This window comes from Ambystoma mexicanum, chromosome 1p (genome assembly GCF_040938575.1).
Source record: "Ambystoma mexicanum isolate Mex_15411 chromosome 1p, UKY_AmexF1_1, whole genome shotgun sequence".
Classification (NCBI taxonomy): domain Eukaryota; kingdom Metazoa; phylum Chordata; class Amphibia; order Caudata; family Ambystomatidae; genus Ambystoma; species Ambystoma mexicanum.
The window spans coordinates 699,570,563-699,588,532 of NC_090921.1; the positions used below are offsets into that span (position 1 = coordinate 699,570,563).

The window sequence follows — 17,970 nt, forward strand, 5'->3', positions numbered from 1 at the left end:
GCATGGCACAATGGAACACAAGTTCATTAAAACTTTACAGTAGAAGCAAAGCCTTCCCCAGAGAGCTGATGCACTCGCTGTAGAGTAGAAAATTAGGATGCATTAAGAAAAGAGGTGCACACTGTTGCAAACTGGACATTTGGAACCATGACGTATACCAAGACCATGTACTCAAACCTAACCAATTTAATTAGGGATTGTGTACAGACTTCCCTGATGGCGTCTTTGAAATGTAAACATGATCTTTCCCAGTGAAAATTAAAAAAAAATAGCAGAGTCTTACTTTTCTCTTTAACTCCACGCTGGGGTTTTCCTCCCCCGTGTTGTCCTCTATTCCTACTACCGATTTCCAACCCTAGCTTACAAGCCCCTCCTGTGTTTGACTGAACCCTTCTTTACTTAACTTCAAATATTGGCCTACAATCCACTCATGGGTTTGCCTGAGCCCACTTTACGCCTTTTCTCTCACCTTCAAATCTCACCACTTTCTTCTCTTATAGGAGGATTACGTTTTCCTCTCTCCTGCTGCCCCTTCTACAGCTTCTTTCTCTGGCAGACTCCAGTCTGCAGTCTTCAAAATCTGAGGCACTGCTCCCCTGCAGCAGTCGCTCTTTTCTAACCTTCTGCAAACAGGATCCGCCTGCTCCTGTCAACTCCCGCACTAGCCTGGGCTACTGGGCTTATATAACAATACTCCCCCTCCCCCTGATTGGAATTAGAGTTGATAGTCTGAAGCTGTAAATTTAAAGAGCGTGAGTGATGGGATTGGCTTGTCGCTCTCACTACCTGGTATTCAGTTTGAGGCTTAGAGGGTTGGGCTGACTTTATAAAAACCCTGGTGGCCATTTTGAAATTGTGTATGCCGGCAGAAGCTTAGGAGGCAGCCTTTGTGACAGACCACATGCTGTGCAGCTGTTGCACTGATAAGTGGGTTAAGGTTTCCCTAGGGGTGTTTGGGTTTCTCCTAGCGTCGCTCTGTCTGCAAAAGGTTTTGTTAGGGCTTCCTGTGCTTTGAAGGGACAACTTTAACCTCCCTGATCCGTTCTGGGTTTGCTGATTCGGAGATAATGGTATTGTGGGAGATGTAGTCCCTCTGAGGATAGTTAGTTTGTGCGATCTTGATATTTGGGTTCGGTGACCGGTTTTCTGGTGACTTCTCAGTCTTAACGGAAGAGATTGGATGGTTTTACAGGTATACTGTTTTCCTAGACCCTAATTCCGCTTCCTGGATCCAGTACAGGTTTTGGTTTTGTTTCTCCGGGGCATTATGGGAAACATATTTTCCCTTTATTGTTTTATCTGAAAAGCCAGCTCCCTGGGTTTCTTGGCTCATGGCTAGTAGACGGAAGTCCAGGAAGGGGGCTTCATCACAATACCCACTCCTCAAGCTAATGGGGCTGTAACAAGAATGAGAACTTTCACTAACCCCTGCCTTGGAATGTTAACTGTTTTCTCATGTGAAGAGTAAAACATAATATGTATCTTGAGGTTAAATCTAAAAATCGACCAATAGCCCATAAGGAAATCGTCCAATGGATCAGATTATAGCAACTAGAAGAAACATCAATAGAATTAACAAACAAAAGGAATACGCTCATCACTGTTGTGACTACTGCACTCCTAGTCCAAAGTACCTTTTCTTCCATGCCAATGGGATGTCAATCAACCTAAGCATAATGTGCACTGCTTGAAATGTTAAAGAAGTGCTAAGGTGCAATATGTGGCTGTGTACCCCGGGCAGGAAATCCATAGCACCCACTCTAAGCTCCACTGTCAGGCCTTTAATCAGCATAACAAAAAAACAGGACCCTTATTAGGAGGGATGGAAGAAGGATTGTAGCAAGCAAAGGGGCTGATATATTACTTGTCATTGTGGCAAGTAACTTGTGCTTGCCCCTTAGAAGATACTGTGAGATAAAATGTGCAATCATCCACCTTAAAATGTTGTGCAAAACTGTGTGGCCAAATTGCACATTAGTCTTGGAACCTACGTCCATGGAGTGATGCGAACAGAATCTATGCAGTGTAGTTAATGTTGTGTTGTACATATCCTTCAAAGGATCATGTCTCTGAAGCGTGGCTATGACTGCCTTACCTAAGAGTGAGCGAATGTGCATTCCCTCAAGAGGCTCAAAAGTTCTTAGTGAAGAGTATTCTAGAATACAAGAGACTAGCCAGCGCCCACTCAGAGCCTTTGAGGAAAATCCCATGGGGAAAACCCACGTATGTGACAAACAGTTGCTTGGAGCATCTTAAATCTTTTGTCTTATTAATGATAGATTTAAAGGTCTGTTTACATCGAGATTAGGGATGGTATCTCTGCAACCAAACATTTCTTGAGAAAAAACAGTTTGCGGTTGTTTCCTTATTAATATAAACTAAGACAGTAGCTTTGGAACAAAATTATAGGCAGTGATTTGCACCACTTTGGCCACGTGGAAAAATAGGGAAGGAATCACCCGGGCAGCAGGACTGGATCTCACTCATTCTGTATGTTCAGTGCAAAACCACCAGAAAAAGCAGTTTTCCACCACACAACCTTTAAGTCAGCGGAGGTCCTCGGTTCAAACAACTTATGAACTACAAAAGAAAGAACAATATTTAAATCCCAAGACGGAGGATGTTTCTGCAAGAGAGGTGTGGCTGGGTCCTCTGCCTGAGTGTAGGGACCAGCAGGTGGGTGACTCTGGGTCTGATGCTACCCATGCCAGTGGATATTGGGCCTGGGGGTTGTATGGGGAGGATCCCCTGGTGACCTTACCTTGATCCAAAGCATCTGGAAGACAACAGTCACATTGCCTTACCACAGCCAAATCCCAGGGTCACAGACCCCCCGCCCCACCTCATTAAGGCATCAGTGCTGACCAAACCTAAGGGGTTAATTCCTATAAAGAAACATTTGAATACCCTGGCAAGGTAGTGTAAAGGTTCAGTTTAAATAGGACCAAGCTCTCCCTAGCAGGATCCAAATGCAGAGCATCGAAAATGAAGCCTTTCCCTTTAAGGGAAGCCCCCCTTGACCCAAGCAAAGGTGGAGTGGGTGTGGATAAAGTTACCAGCTTGCCCGGCACTTTAAAAGAAACAATTACGGGCCATGGAAACTGCAATGAACGCAAAGTCTCACAAACGCAATCTTTCAAGTCTGCAACTTGGTAAACGTTGGGAAACTGATGCAGAAAGCAAAGTTACATTGTTCCCAGATGAGTGATTCTCGAGTAATAAGTGAAACCTTGAATATTTCCAGCTCTGACTGCACCTGCAGAAAGCACCAAAGCCACCAATTCAGTACATGCAAAATATGCAGGATTGTCCCATCTGATGAGCCCAGATCAACCCCACGTGCCCTCAAGGAATCCAGTCAGTCAGTCCCAGTAGTCACAAAATCACCCCTCACAGATGCAGACCCAAGGATGTGGTTAGATAAGATTTTCATAAATGTGAACATTTTCCTGACCTGTGTCAACACCATAACTTTTTGTTTGGACTTGGTAAGTATTTTTCCTTGTCCCCATGTTAAGGGGGATCCTTTTCCCCTTGCACCTAGATTTTTACTCTTTATGGGGGACCTTTTTATATCTCCCCATAACGTATGGTTGAAGTTATAGATTCCTGCAACTTTCGCCTGACTAAAGTACTATGGTAGCACACAGGATTTTAAATGCAGTGGCTTGCTTTTCATTTATCTTTAATGTACTTGATTGAACTACTGTTCCCAAGGGGTAAAGTGGGATTTCCAAACCCTTTACATTTTATATAGTGAGCCAGCACACCCCACCTTATGTGAAGTGCTGTGGAGATACAAGGTATCCCCTTGCTTACGTACCTGGTAACATTTTTGTTACAATTGCAAGTTTAACAGCATGGCTGGTGGAAGTGACACTCCTTTTATTACTTTTAGTCATTATCACTCACAAGCTGTCAAATCAGCCACGGTAATGCACAGGAGGGCCATCATTCTGCTAGTGGCCTCCTTTGTTGCCATATATTGTTTGCTTGTTGTTACTTCGGTCTCCTTCTGCCTACCTATGCGGGAAAGACCATGGTTGAAATTTTGTCTTCCGCAGGAATCCTTTGGAGCCTGTGCAGGGAATACAGAGTGTCTGAGAAGGCAGGAAGCGAGGAACGAGTCCAAAACTCTGCAGCCCTCCACCTTGCCTGAAAGGAACCAGTTCCCACTGGGGGGCTGGCTGTCCTTAGTGGCCAGCCAGACCCCCCAACCCTTGTAAACTGCAGGGACAGTTGGCAGAAGTTGTGCTGTAGTTCCTGATAAATACTCCAATCCTGGAAGCTGCTGACCAGTCGACCACTGGAACCATATTTGAAGAGGAAGATTAAGAAACAACGTCTGTTACTATTTCCAGCGACCAGAGAGACTGCTGTGTAACCGGAGCCTGATAAAACCCTTCCTGCAAGTGACCTAGGGGTCCCGAATGCGACGTCTCCTACACAGAGACTGGTGAGAGCCATAAGACAAGACCACAAGACCTGCAAAAACGAGCCATCGCTAGACGTGCTGTGAGCTTGCTGGTTTGCAAAACATGAATACCCAGGGAGCTCGAGCCAGTGTGCAGTGCATGGTCTTCCGAGGTCCGATTTCGTCTGAAACTTTGGTGGACTCCTACTGGACCTCCAGAAACAGGATTTAAATCCCTGAAGTCCCCTCACCAGAGTGCAGGACCGAGAGAGTGAAGAGAATCCGACTGGCGATAATCTTTCTTCATCTCGCTCCTTGAAAAGGGTGCCAAATCCACAGAGCCATGAGAATCCTTTGTTGGAAGCCTCCCCCATTGATGAGTGCTGCCAGTTTTCCTTCAGTGTCCATTTCTTTAGTCTCCAGACCAAGAACCCAAGGACCGGATCCTGTGCTGCTACATCCTGAAGGCATCCACTGAGGAGCTCTTCTTTTCTCCTAAGGTACTGTGTTGGCTTGGGTAATACTTACCTTATGTCTGGTGTGCATCCTGTGAGGCTGAGTGGTTGATTCGTGTGGTTGGGCGTTTGCCCATCCATTTGCCCAGGCCTAATGCTGGAACACATATAAACAGTCTTCTGTGAAGTCCCTAACCACTTTTCAACTCTGAAGAGATATCCTCTGGAACTCTGACTTTCCTGCAACTGAATGCTATCCTGACCTGCCTACAGCTGGCACTAGGATCCCTCTTCTGCCTCTGTGAAAACTCATGCTATAGTCTAGGGAAGGACTTAAGAAGACAGAAAACTAGAACAAGTGTAAACAGCAGACAGGAACTTAAGACTCCGAGCTAGACTTGCTAAAATCTATGAGCCACTCGCCCGTTCCTTGCCTACTGCACAAAGACTAAGATCCACGACTGTCAACCTAAATACCCCTAAACCGAGTTCATCTAATAACCCCCACCCCAAACCCCCACACAGTCCCACTAATCAGAGCAGTACCAAAACACAGGAATTCCCTCCCATTATAACTGACACAACCACAGTGTGCCCCCAAATCAAGGGAGCCCTGATTAACGCAAGATCGTTAGTAGCTCATGCAACTGAAATTGCAGACCTGATTCTTCAAGAAGACCTTGACCTCCTTGCTATCACAGAGACATGGCTTCATCCGGCAGCAGGCCCTATGCTCGTGCTTGCAGTCCCAGAAAATTATTCTATCCTGAGACAAGACCGACTCAACTCTAGAGAATGAGGTGTGGCCATTATCCACAAATGTAGTCTTACTATGAGATTAGCTACCACCATTAATGTCCCCTCCTGCGAACTACTCTCAGTCAAAGTTCCCCTCAATAATGCCCAAACTCTCAACATCCATGTGATCTATCGCCCTCCAGGCCCAATAGGCACTTTTGATGAGGACATTAATACCATTTTATCCACCAACCTTAAAAAACTCCACTCAGGTACTCACCCTTGGAGACTTTAACATGGGTTTCAATGACCCGGAAGACCAACTTGCCATCACTACGCTCAATACTGTTACAGAATTAGGGTTTACCCAAAGAAGTATGGAACCCACCCACCCCAAAGGTAGAATACTCGATTGGGTAGCTGACTACAACTGTCAAGCTAATATTACTGACATTTCTCCACTTGCCTGGACTGACCACCACCTGGTATCGTTCTCGCTCTCCACCACTAGACCTCCACCCTTGCCGACCAGTAGGGCACCAACCACTCTCACGAGAAACAAAAAGAGTATCACTGTGGAGTGACTCATCTCGAACTTACTCCCCACACTCAACACACTTCCTGACAACTTGGATCCTGAGACTTTGGTCGAGGAATACAATAAAATTATGTCCACCTCACTGGATTTAATTGCCCCTCTCAAACGCAGACCAAGCAAGCCCACAATGCACCTGAACAAATGGTATACACCATTCCTTAAAAACTTAAGACAGCAAAAAAGAAACTGAGGCTACTTGGAAAAAAGCCCCATCAGTAGCCAATAAAATCAAACTCAATAAACTAGCGGCCCTGTACAAAAAAGAAATCTTCCTAGCAAAATGCACTTCCTTCAACTCCCGTATTTCCCAGGCCAAATCAAACATGAAGAAATTATTCTCCATCCTTAAAGAAGTAGAAGCCCCTATAGCACCACTAGATACCTGCATTAAAGATAAGATTTGGTGTTCAGAAATACAAAATGCCCTAGCTAACAAGTTAGCTACACTACAAAACAAAATCTCCTGCAAAAAAACCCTCCTTGAACAACCCCCACCTGTCCATACCACCTGAAAAGCCGACCTTAAGGGAAACCACCCGCTTCAATTTCTCCAAAGTGACCATACTCGAAGTGGAAAAAATCATCCTGTCTTTGAAACCATCTAACTGTCAGGGAGACTTGTGCCCGGCACAACTCATTAAAGATGCTGCCCGCGACCTCTCCCCCTTCATCACAAGGTTAATCAACGCCTCCTTTTCTACCGGCTCCATCCCCATTAATCTAAAACAATCCTGGGTACTACCTCTTCTAAAAAAACACACGACCCAGCCATTCCCACAAACTATAGAACCATAACGACTGTACCATTCCTTCTAAAAATGTTGGACAAGGTCGCTTATGTACAAATACAGAAGCACTTGGAAGAATATCACCTACTAGGAGCCAGACAGTCAGGCTTTCGTCCTCAACATGGGACTGGGACGGCTCTTATTGACCTTAAAACACAGATTGACATGCTCAGAGATAATGGCCAAGCCGCCTTACTCCTCCTCCTCCTCGACCTCTCTGCAGCATTCAACCTGGTTGACCACTCTGTCCTATGCACACACCTACACACATCAGCTTACTTTTCCGCCGAGGCCATTACATGGATTAGATCATTCCTTAACGGCAGAACCATGAGGGTCTTTTCGCCTACAGATGCAGCAGACCCTATACCCATCACCTGTGGCGTACCACAGGGATTCTGTGTCTCCCCCACACTGTACAATACATTTACCAAGCCCCTTTTCGATGATCTGGATTATCTCGGTATCACCTACACCAACTATGCAGATGATACCCAGATCCTCCTTCCGCTTTCTGGAGATTATGGAAAGGATTTGGCCTTGGTGAATAGAGTGTACATCATCATCCAGGCATGAATGGCCACACATTGACTATGCCTGAATGATGATAAAACTGAACTCATCACCTTGGGTACTACTGCCAGTTTAAAGAAATTAAGCCCTGCCTATTCATCTTTCATGATTGATGTTAACAGTATCAGGGTGGGTCATGAAGTTAAAACATTGGGATTCTATTTGGACTCCAACTTCTCATTCAATAGACAGGTGAACTTGCTAGCTTCTTCCACGGCCTACACGTGCAAATTGATATGCGCAGCCAAACCCTTTCTATCGGACACTAGTTGCTTGACCCTTGCTAGAGCCCTTATATTGTCCTGTCTGGACTACTGCAACGCTCTTTATCTTGGATCCTCCAAAGCCACCACTAGCAAATTACAAACTCTCCAGAATAACGCTCTTAGAGCGGCCCTAGGCATCTCCAGAAGAGATCATATTTCAATATACAGCCAACAGAACAACTGGCTCCCTATTAAAGACAAAATTCTCTTAACAACAGCTCCACGTACCTACAAGGTCCTCAATAACGCTGCTCCCATTTACCTGATCGATAGATTTCAGAGACACACCTCCCTGAGACCTACAAGAACAGCATATAGAGACTGCCTCTCTGTCCCAAACTACAAACGCTCCACCATAGGGGGCAATAGCTTCCCAGTGAAAGCAGCTAAATTGTGGAACTCCCTACAACCAACTCTCAGAATGGACTTACCTTACTAAAACTTCCGATCCAAGATTATCCTATGGTTGAAGACGTGAGCTCTCTAACATACTGAGTCCCTAAGTCCTGCATACTCTTGCCTTCTGTACATATTGTATTCACCTGTGTTAACCTGTTTATATGTGTATAATCATGCCTTATTACTTTGATCTTGTGTATGTATATATCGTTATTGCTGTAACTAAGTTTTGCAAATTCTTGTAACTGCTGCGCCCCGTTACCCTAGGGTATTCCGGTGCATTACAAATAATAAACAAACAAACAAACAAACAAACAAACTTACTAAGTTAGGGTGGTAACTATCTATGCAATAGAAGTTACAAAGTGTCCTTACCTTTGAGTTGCATACTGCCCCTCTAAAAAGTATATGCTATATTACTTACTTTGAATGGTGTTGTCCCCTTCTAAAAAGTAATAAGTGTTGGTACTGTTTAATCATTTCTAAAGTGAATGAGTGTAAAAATGTACCAATAGGGTTTACCTACCTTGAATAACAGATTGCCATTCTTAAAGTGTATCATTGGGTTTTACTTTCCCTGATCTGCTTAAGGCATTTCTAAAACCGTCTTGAAGTTAATACTTGTCTTTGAGTGTCTTTAGAGGGGCTTATAGCCCCTCTAAAAAGTATATGAATTCTTACTTAACTGGTTATTGCTGACGGCCATTCTGAAAAGTATATTAGGTTCTTTACTTACCTTGAAATACATTGTATCTTAAAGTGTATAATTGGGTTATGCTTTCCCTGAACCGCTTAAAAGCAATTCTAAAATAGTCAGTTCTTACTCACCTTAGAAACTGTAGATACACTTCTGAAATATATACTGGGTATAACTAGTTATTAGGTAGAGGATAGTTATGTACCAATAGTTGATTACTTACCTGGAAATACATTGCGGCACATCACAAGTTGGGTGGTAAGCCCTTAAAGTGGCTGTAACGGAATTTGCGTGGCAAAAACTGCACCACCGGATCAGGAGCCGGCAAAAATTCTGCCAACTGTAAAACAGACGGCGCTATTACAGCCGGCGGAATCTGAAGCGCAAACACTGCCATATCACAAGCATGTGTCCGGTGGTATAAATGATAAGTTACTCACCGTAGTGACTAACGTACTCTTAGTCCATAGTCCCCTTTCCTCCATACTGTATGGGCGTCCCTTCCAAGGGACGGGAGACAGAACCTTTTTCACCAGAAAAAAACCTTCTTCCCCATTAAATTTAGAGGCGCGCTGGCTTACGGACCCGGGAGCATGCGCTACCCTGACTCTGCCCTCGGCGCCACACCTCAGTACCCATTGACGCATCGACAAATGATTTAACATTGCCTAATGACACCAGTATTATTAGGGGGGAGGTTGGTGGGACGTATGGAGGAAAGGTGACTATGGACTAAGAGTATGTTAGTCACTACAGTGAGTAACTTATAATTACTCTTATGTCCCGTCCCCTTTCCTCCATACTGTATGGGCGATTACAACTCACTGTAGCCCCAGGGTGGAGAGGAGACCATCCTTAAGCAAATAGGTTCCTGAGAACCACCTTTCCGAAAGCTGCATCAGATCTAGAGCCGGCATCCAAACAGTAATGCTTGCAGAAAGCCGAGGGAGTGGCCCAAGTGGGCGCCCTGCTTATGGCTTGCCAAGGGACATGGCACTGGAATGCGATGGCCGTTGCCTTGGCCCTGACTGTGTGGGCATGCATGTTGGCCGGAAGCGGCTTGTGCTGGCCCTCGTACGCTTCTTTGATGGCTGAGACCATCCAGCGGGATATGGAAGCCTTAGAGGACGGATTGCCTGGTCTTGAGCCTCCGAAAGTGACAAACAGGGTGTCCTATTTGTAGAAGCCCTTGGTCTTATCCAAGTAGAATTTCAGGGCACGCCTGACATCCAGGCAGTGCAGCACCCTCTGTGCTTCGTCCTTGGGATCGGAGAAAAACGTAGGAAGGAATATTTCCTCGTTCAAATGGAAAGCCAATGGAACCTTGGGCAGAAATGCTGTGTGCGTCCGCAGGACTACCTTGTCTTTGTGAAAGGTGGTAATATGGCTCAGAGGCGACTAGCGCCTGGATCTCGCAGACTCTACGAGCCGAGGTAAGGCCGACTAGTAAGGCTGTCTTGATGGTGACCAGCCTGATGTCCACAGACCCCATTAACTCGAACGGTTGTGCGCCAGTTCGCCCAAGACTACGTTAAGGTCCCACACTGGGTGCAGTCTCTTGATGGGCGGGTAGAGCCTAGCGAGGCCCGTCAGATGCTTCTTGACGATAGGGTTGGAGCAGGAGAAAATGCCCTCCTCCGAGTTCTTGTAAGCCCCAATGGCTGCAAGGTATGTGCGACAGGTGTCCACCTGCACACCTGAATGAGCGAGGTGGGCTGAAAAGGAGAGCACGTCATCTAAAGTGCACGCCAAGTGGTTGATTCCCCTGGAGCCTGCCCAGTGGCAGAATCTGGTCCATTTGCTTTTGAACTGGGCCCTGGTAGCTTGGCTCCTGGTGCCCTGTATGATCTCCAGATTGTCCTGTGAGAGGCTAAGGTGCGAAGCGTTACCTGCTCAGGTACCACCCTGTGAGGGTTAGTTTCCCTGGCGGATAGTGGATGACTATGCCCCCCTGCATTGCCAGAAGATGTGCTGGGTCCGTCGGGAGGTGAATCGGGGACAGCTCCGAGAGGCTGAGTAGCTCTGAAAACCATGGCCCAGCCGGCCACCATGGAGCTATTAGAATGATGAGGAGTCGGCTAGACTCCTTGATTTTGCAAATTACCTGTGGATCAGGGGAGTGGGCGGAAAGGCGTAGGCCGGTCCACTACAGGTAAAATGCGTCAGCCAGAGTGCCAGGGCCCTGACCTTGCCAGGATGCGAACTGGGGACACTTCTTGTTGTGCCAGGTGGCAAAGAGATCCACGTGGGGGTGACCCCAGCTTTTGAAGATCTCCTGAACAACAAGGTCGTTTAGATGCCACTTGTAATTGTCCGTTCCCAGCCTGCTGAGCCTGTCCGCTTCCAGGTTGGATTCCGCTGGGAGGTGGACTGCCGTGAGGTAAAATGTTGTTTTCCAGGGCCCACTCCCACATGCTGATCACCAGTCTGCACAGAGGAGGGGATCTGGTGCCTCCCTGCTTGTTGACGTAGTACATGCTGGTCAAGTTGTCTGCCTGGATGAGGACAACCTTGCCCCTGAGAAGTGGTAAGAATGCCCTGAGCGCCAGCCAGATGGCGTTCAGCTCTAGCCAATTGATGTGGTATTCCTGCTCCTGTCTAGTCCAGGTGCCGTGGACCGAGAGTTCGTCCAGGGTGGCTCCCCAGCCCTCAAGCAAGGTATCTGTGGTGATGGTAGCCCTTGGGCTGGGCGGCCGAAAGGGCTTGCCCAACCGTAGGTTGCAGTCCCTGGACCACCATGTTAAGTTTGGGTGGAGAGATGGAGGAATGTTGATCATCTCGGATTGAGAGCCCCGCTCCTGGTTCCATGAGGCCGTGAAGTGCAGCTGAATCCTCCTCATCCTTAGTCTCATGTACGGCACAGCTAATAGTACCGCTGCCAGTACACCCAGGAGATGTTGGTACCACAATGCAGAGGCCACCTCTCTGCTGAGAAAGTGGGTGGTGGCCCTCTTGATGGCTGAGATTTTGTCCTCTGACGGGAAGACCTTCTCGGAGCACATGTCCCAGTTGAGGCCCAGGAATGTCAGTCTGCAGCTGTGACTTCTTGAGATTGAGCGTGAAGCCCAGATCATGCAGTGTGTTCATGGGAAGAGTGGTGAACCGCTTCTGGAGATGTAGCCCTGACGAGCCAGTCATCGAGGTATGGGTAGATGTGGAGACCATGCTCTGAGGAGGGCCGTTACGGCGTTCATGAGTCTGGCAACGACCCTGGGGGCCGAGTTGAGGGCAAAAGAAAGGACCTTGTATTGAAATGGTAGCCCATGATCCTGAACCGTAGGAAAGAACGATGGGGCTGCCAAATCGGGACGTGTAGGTACGTGTCCTTCAGATCCAGGGAGCACATCCAGTCTCCCTTGTCCAATGTCTATGCTATAAAAGCTGGCGTAACCATCTTGAATTTTTGCAGGGGTAAGGAGAGGTTGAGGGTGGAAAGGTCCAGCACAACTCTCAGGCCCGCATGGTTGTTCTTCTGAATGGCAAAAATCCTGGAGTAAAAGCCAAAGCCTCGCTGGGAGGCTGGGACTTCCTCCACTGCCTGGCTCCCTACGAGCGACCGGATCTCTGCTAAAAGAGTTGTTGTGCCAACCTGTGGGAGTGGACGGGAGGAGGGAGGAGAGGCTGGGATAGGAAGGTGGTAGGCCGTGGATACTACGGAGAGGATCAAGGGGTCCGTGAAATTCTGGCGCCAGAAATGTGCATGGAGAGCAAGCCTGCCCCCCACGGGAGACACGTGGACCCTAAGGGGCATGTCATGCTTTCTATCCCTCGGAGGCTGTTGCTGCGGAGGGGGGACTGGAAAAAGCCCTTAGCGCCACCCCCCCTTTTTGTTGCTTGCACCGGCTTTGAGACGGCGAGAGGTCCGGCTGCCTATATCTGTGTTCCTGGAAACTGCGGCACCCTCCATATGTACGACCCCTCTCCGAGCGCTGCAGAGTTTGGGTGTACGATTTGGACGTGGTCTTTCTAAGGATGCATAAAGACGTAGCTGTTTGTGAGCTGTTTTTCTTCTTGTCCAGCTCTTCGCCCATAGAGGAGTGGAAGAGGTCCCCTCCCCCCACTGAACTGTAGATCTAGTATGCGTTCCTGGACATCCAGGTTGAATTTTGTTGCCCGGAGCCAGGCTGCTCTTCTCATGTCCGTGGCAATACAGATGGCACGGCCTGAGGCATCAATATGAGCCACTGTGGATTCCATGAGGTCATGTGCCACCAGTTTGGCTTCAGCTAGCCTTAAAGCGTGATTGGCTCTGGGTGGGGAGTTCCGGGAGGAAGTCCGCAATTTCCCATCATAACTGTTGGTTGGCGGCCGCCAGCATGGCATTGGCGTTGGCTTGACGTAGATGTAAAGAGGCGTTGAAATAGAGTTTCTTGCCATATGCCTTCAAGATCTTCTCCTCCTTGCCTAGCAGTGTCGCAGAGGAAGAAGCTGAGGACGACTGGGGCTTGGAGTATAGTGATGCCACAGCGATTACCAAAGAATGTGGCTGAGGATGGGCTGAAAGCAAGAGTGTATCCCTCCTCCACCTGCCTGTACTTGGCGTCCAGGCGTCGATTGACCGGCTGGGCCGAGTGGGGTTTGAGACAGCTCTTCTTGGCCAGGGAGACTACATCGGTCTGCATAGGAATCCCCGATTTGTCGGAGGGGCATTGCGTGAGGACTTCAGCCAGAACCCCCTCTGCCGGCTGCTCGACCTCTAGTTGGGGGAGGCCCAGGTACTCTGCCAGACCAGCAAGACGTTTGAGGAAGGCCCTGGCTGAGGATGGCGTGTCTGGATCCTCCTCCTCATCCGTATCTTGCGGATCTGGAGGATCCTGTGGAAGAGGAGTAGTTGGCGCCGGAGGCTGGGGTACAGGGCCCGCGGCCGGAGGTGGTTGGTACGGAGCCCCCTATGGACCTCCCCCTATGGGAGCCGGAGGAGGTGGCTGCGCCCCGGGGCCTAGGGCGTCGGCATCTGTGCGGGAAGGACTTCCCTGATGGCGTCTTTGATGATAAACCCCATCTGAGGTGACTTCATGAGGCCGAGGAACTTCTCGAAGAGCACCTCCTCACTGACCAAAAAGGTGGCAGGGGGTGCCGACGGAGTAGCGGGGAGCTGCTGGAGCCGATGCGTACCCTGTCCATATGGATGCAAAGGAAAGCTGCCCTGCGCAAATGAGGGGTAGACTGTAGACCACGTACCTGGTTGAGGCCAGTCCCACCTCGACACTGGTTCTTTGCTGAATTCCTGGAATGGCGTCGGATGGGTGCCTCTTTCTGGCATGGCGGCCATTTTGTTGAGCTGCCTGCCACATGCCTGCGACGTGTTGCTCGGTCGCTGGGCCCGCCCTCCTCCGAAACTCTTGCATGTGGATCATGAGGCCTACTCTGCTCCTCGGGCCTAGGCCCGGTAGGTGTGACACCGACGACCCACGGGATCGTTAGAGCTGTGTTTAGGCACCCCCACTTGGTCATATTGCCGGTATTAGGGCATAGCCCCTCGACCATGGTGCCAGTAAAAGGGCAGAGCCCCTCGGGTGGAGACCCGGTATAAGAACCTTCCGGTCCCTCAACACTGCGACCGGGAGAATCTGAGGATCCCTCGACCCAAAGGCCGGTAGCTGAAGCAGCCTTAGTGCACGTGCTGGTAGAAGGACCTGACCGGTCCCTCCCATGCGGGAGAGTCCCTGGGAAGGAGTCACCCTTGCGGGGAGCGATGGAGAATATCGGCCCTACCTTAGGCCTGGTTCGATGCTTCACAAAGTTCTTGAGATCCTCTGGCGGCGACCTCTGGAAGAGCTCCCTCCCCCTGGCTAGTCTGTTCTTTAGCGCCTTTGAGGACAGCGAGTCACACGCTGAACATGAATGCCAACCATGGTCTGGGTCAAGGCAATGTAGGCAGAGGGCGTGGGGTTCTGAAGTTGGGAAGAGCCAGTTGCAGGATGGACACTTGCGGACCCTGTAGAAGTCGACATGCGCCGGGGAGGAGTGCGAAGCCTGAGGACCGAGTACCTGAATGATAAACAAGACAAAAAACACAAAAGGGAAGAAGTATCCGCGCGTGGAATTACATGGCCGAAGCCAAACCCAGGAGCGCTGGTGAATTCGGCCCGTTCCCGTCGATGCGGAAAAGGGGACTGAGGTGTGGCGCCAGAGGGAGGGCCGCACCCCCACGTGCCTCTAAATTTAAAGGGGAAGAAGGTTTTTTTCTGGTGAAAGGGACGCCCATACAGTATGGAGGAAAGGGGACGGGACGTAAGAGTAGTGCAGTAAACCGGCACAAATACTTCTTTTATGCATAGTATCTTTACCATGGGTGCTATGCAGCCTCAAATGCCCAGGAAATGGCAGTAACCCAGTCTAATTCAGCTTCAGTCATGCCAGTATTAAATACGATTCGCACATTTCGCAAGGATGCAAGAAACCTTTTAAAGCAACACTAATTTAAGACTATGACATTATTCTGAGCTTATGCTTGGATTTATTCATGCTAATATTTAGGAATTTATAATAATCCATTAATTGTATAGTGCTTTTGCCAAAGCACTTTACATGAAACACTCTTATACAAAATAGTTACCTGCCAACCAGAATGAATACGCATATGTCGACCTCAGAGGGATGAATGTTTTAATAGACCTTGCTAGGATTCAAACCTGTGACCTGCAGAAAACTCAGATCCCAGCAGTGAGCACTTAACCCACAGAGCTAATTTACCAGATATTTCTCCTTAGGTATGCATGCCACAGCATTTGGTAATGTATTGGCTCTGGGGGGTTTACATTTCATATTAACCCTTATTCCTTCTGCTTCTACGCACTGTAAAATGTCCTGGCCCATTAGTAGTAAACCTGATTAAAATAGGGTTATATTTTGTTTTAAAAATGACTGCGGGGTCAAAGGGCAGAAGAGGGTGGTGGAAGGATAGCATGATAAATGTTTCTTTTTAACTGCACAATTGATTAAATGACATACTGCATTGCAATTGGATAGCTCAGTTTTTTAAAAGCTCAACTCTGACATATGCCACCCTGCACTTTACAAGTTAATATAATAAAAGGGCTATCCTTCTGAGGTTAATAAATTAAGTACTATTACATTTAGTAGTAATAACACTTCTTTTTACAGTGCTTAGCTCAGGGGCAAGGCACTCATCTTGGAAACAAAAGCTGAGCAGCTTCAGTTTGATACGCTGTACCGCATTTAGAGGCTCGAGTCCAGCATGACGGCCAATATAAAAATAAAATATGAAGTACAGGACTAAGATGCAGGAGGAGTCAGACATGAAGTGTATACACATATCGCATAATACCATTTATTTAAACTGGATGCAGGAAAATGTATAACACAATAACATCAAAATGGAGTATTTTTTTTAACAAAATGATAGGTCTCAGAAACAAAGTAATCAAGCTAACTCTAAAAAAGAAACTCTGGGTCATCCAGTCTGCCTATCCTATACTTACCAACTCTAATCTCCAGCTGCACATTTGTTACTACAGCACATTTGAGAAAACCAAAATTTCACAGTTTGAATTCCTAAAATAAAGCGTGTTCTAAGAACCTACTTTATTTTAATTGCACACTGCCTCTGCAATTATTGTCTAATTCTTGTCCAGGGGCACAGAGGCAGTGCCAGATGTCAAAGGGGAGCCAACAGGGGCCGCAGTGGCAATCCCTGGCAACCTCCAAATGACATCCATGTATAGAAGCTCAGTGACAAACTCACCCAGGCGAAAGAGTGAACAACATGCCAGTCCCAGTTGCTGAGTGTGGGTGACATGAGCAGGAGGCTCAAGTTTGGTGAAGGCCGGACGCTGGAAGGCAGTGAAAGACCCGAAAGCTACAGAAGTGGAGGAGACTGGAGATTTGGTGGCATAGGAGAGCTAGAGGAGTAAGAGATTGTTAGGTAGATTTTCCCTTTTGAGTGAAATTCTCTCCACTTTGTGAGTCCCCCAGAATTTCTGCGGGACTACTGGATTTTTGCACTAATTCTTCTGAGTGAGGGGGAACCTTTTTCCACACACACTCATTCATTCTGTTACACTGTACTTGGGAACACCTTTTACCTTTTTTTGGTACTTTTTAATTGAGTTAGGCTTTCCTCCAACTTTTCTGGTATCTACCTTTCACTATTGCAGCACACAGTACTTTCTGTGCAGTCTGATCATATCATATCATATATCATATCATATCAGTGTTGTTGGGAGTTCCAAGAGCTTCCATTTTTATTTTCCCTGGGATAACACACTTTTACCAGGGCTGGGGGATACTCGTTATCCTACCTGTGTTTTATTTTCCGAGATCAGCAGACCCCACCTTAAGTGGAGTGCTGAGCGGAAACATTGTCTCCCTTTGCAGCCTCTCCAGTAACTTTTTAGTTACTGTGACAAGTTCATCTGGCAGGCTAGTGGCAGTGTACCTTTTTACATGACCTTTGTGGACTTTTGTCACAGGTTGCCTTTGCAGTTGCGGTAGGTGACACAAGCGACACAATTTGCCTAAAATGGTGGCTGTACTTTTTAATACCCTGTTCTCGGTGACTTGTCCTTTGAGCCTTTTTCTACCTAGCTGGGTGGGGGAGGTCTTGATAGGTCTTCTGTCTTTGGCAGGGCTTCCATTGGAAAGCCCACCAAGAGCGAGTGGCTGAAAGGACCGGAAGCAGGGGAGGTGACCAAAACTCAACTGGTGTTCGACTTCTAATGTGCCTACCTGGAACAAATATGTACTCGGAGGCCGGCTGTCCCGATTTGACAGCCGCCCCCCTGTCCCAAGTTTGAATGGTGCATGAGTGTTGATTGGTGGACTCAGTCTGTTTTCCTGGATAAATCCGAGGGTCCTGGAGCTGAAGCTCAGAGTCAACCACTGGAACGGCAGATCTGTAGAAGGATGTCTGCAGCCACTTCCAGCGACCGCCAGAGCTCTTCGAGTAACTTCTGCAGTCTCGACCTCACCTTCTGTGCGACAGGGAAGCCCAGACGAGGACGACATCCTCCTTTGGACTGGTGAGCCAAACCAGTCCCAAGAGGAACTGCATTTGAGCCATCCCTGGATGAGCTGCGA

At 47.9% G+C, this 17,970-nt stretch overlaps 1 protein-coding gene across 3 annotated transcripts in view; it reads right to left on the reverse strand.

Annotated features, from left to right (window-relative positions):
• Window positions 1-17,970, reverse strand: part of MSTO1 (misato mitochondrial distribution and morphology regulator 1) — a 1,020,943-nt gene that overhangs the window by 210,222 nt on the left and 792,751 nt on the right. The window lies entirely within an intron of this gene.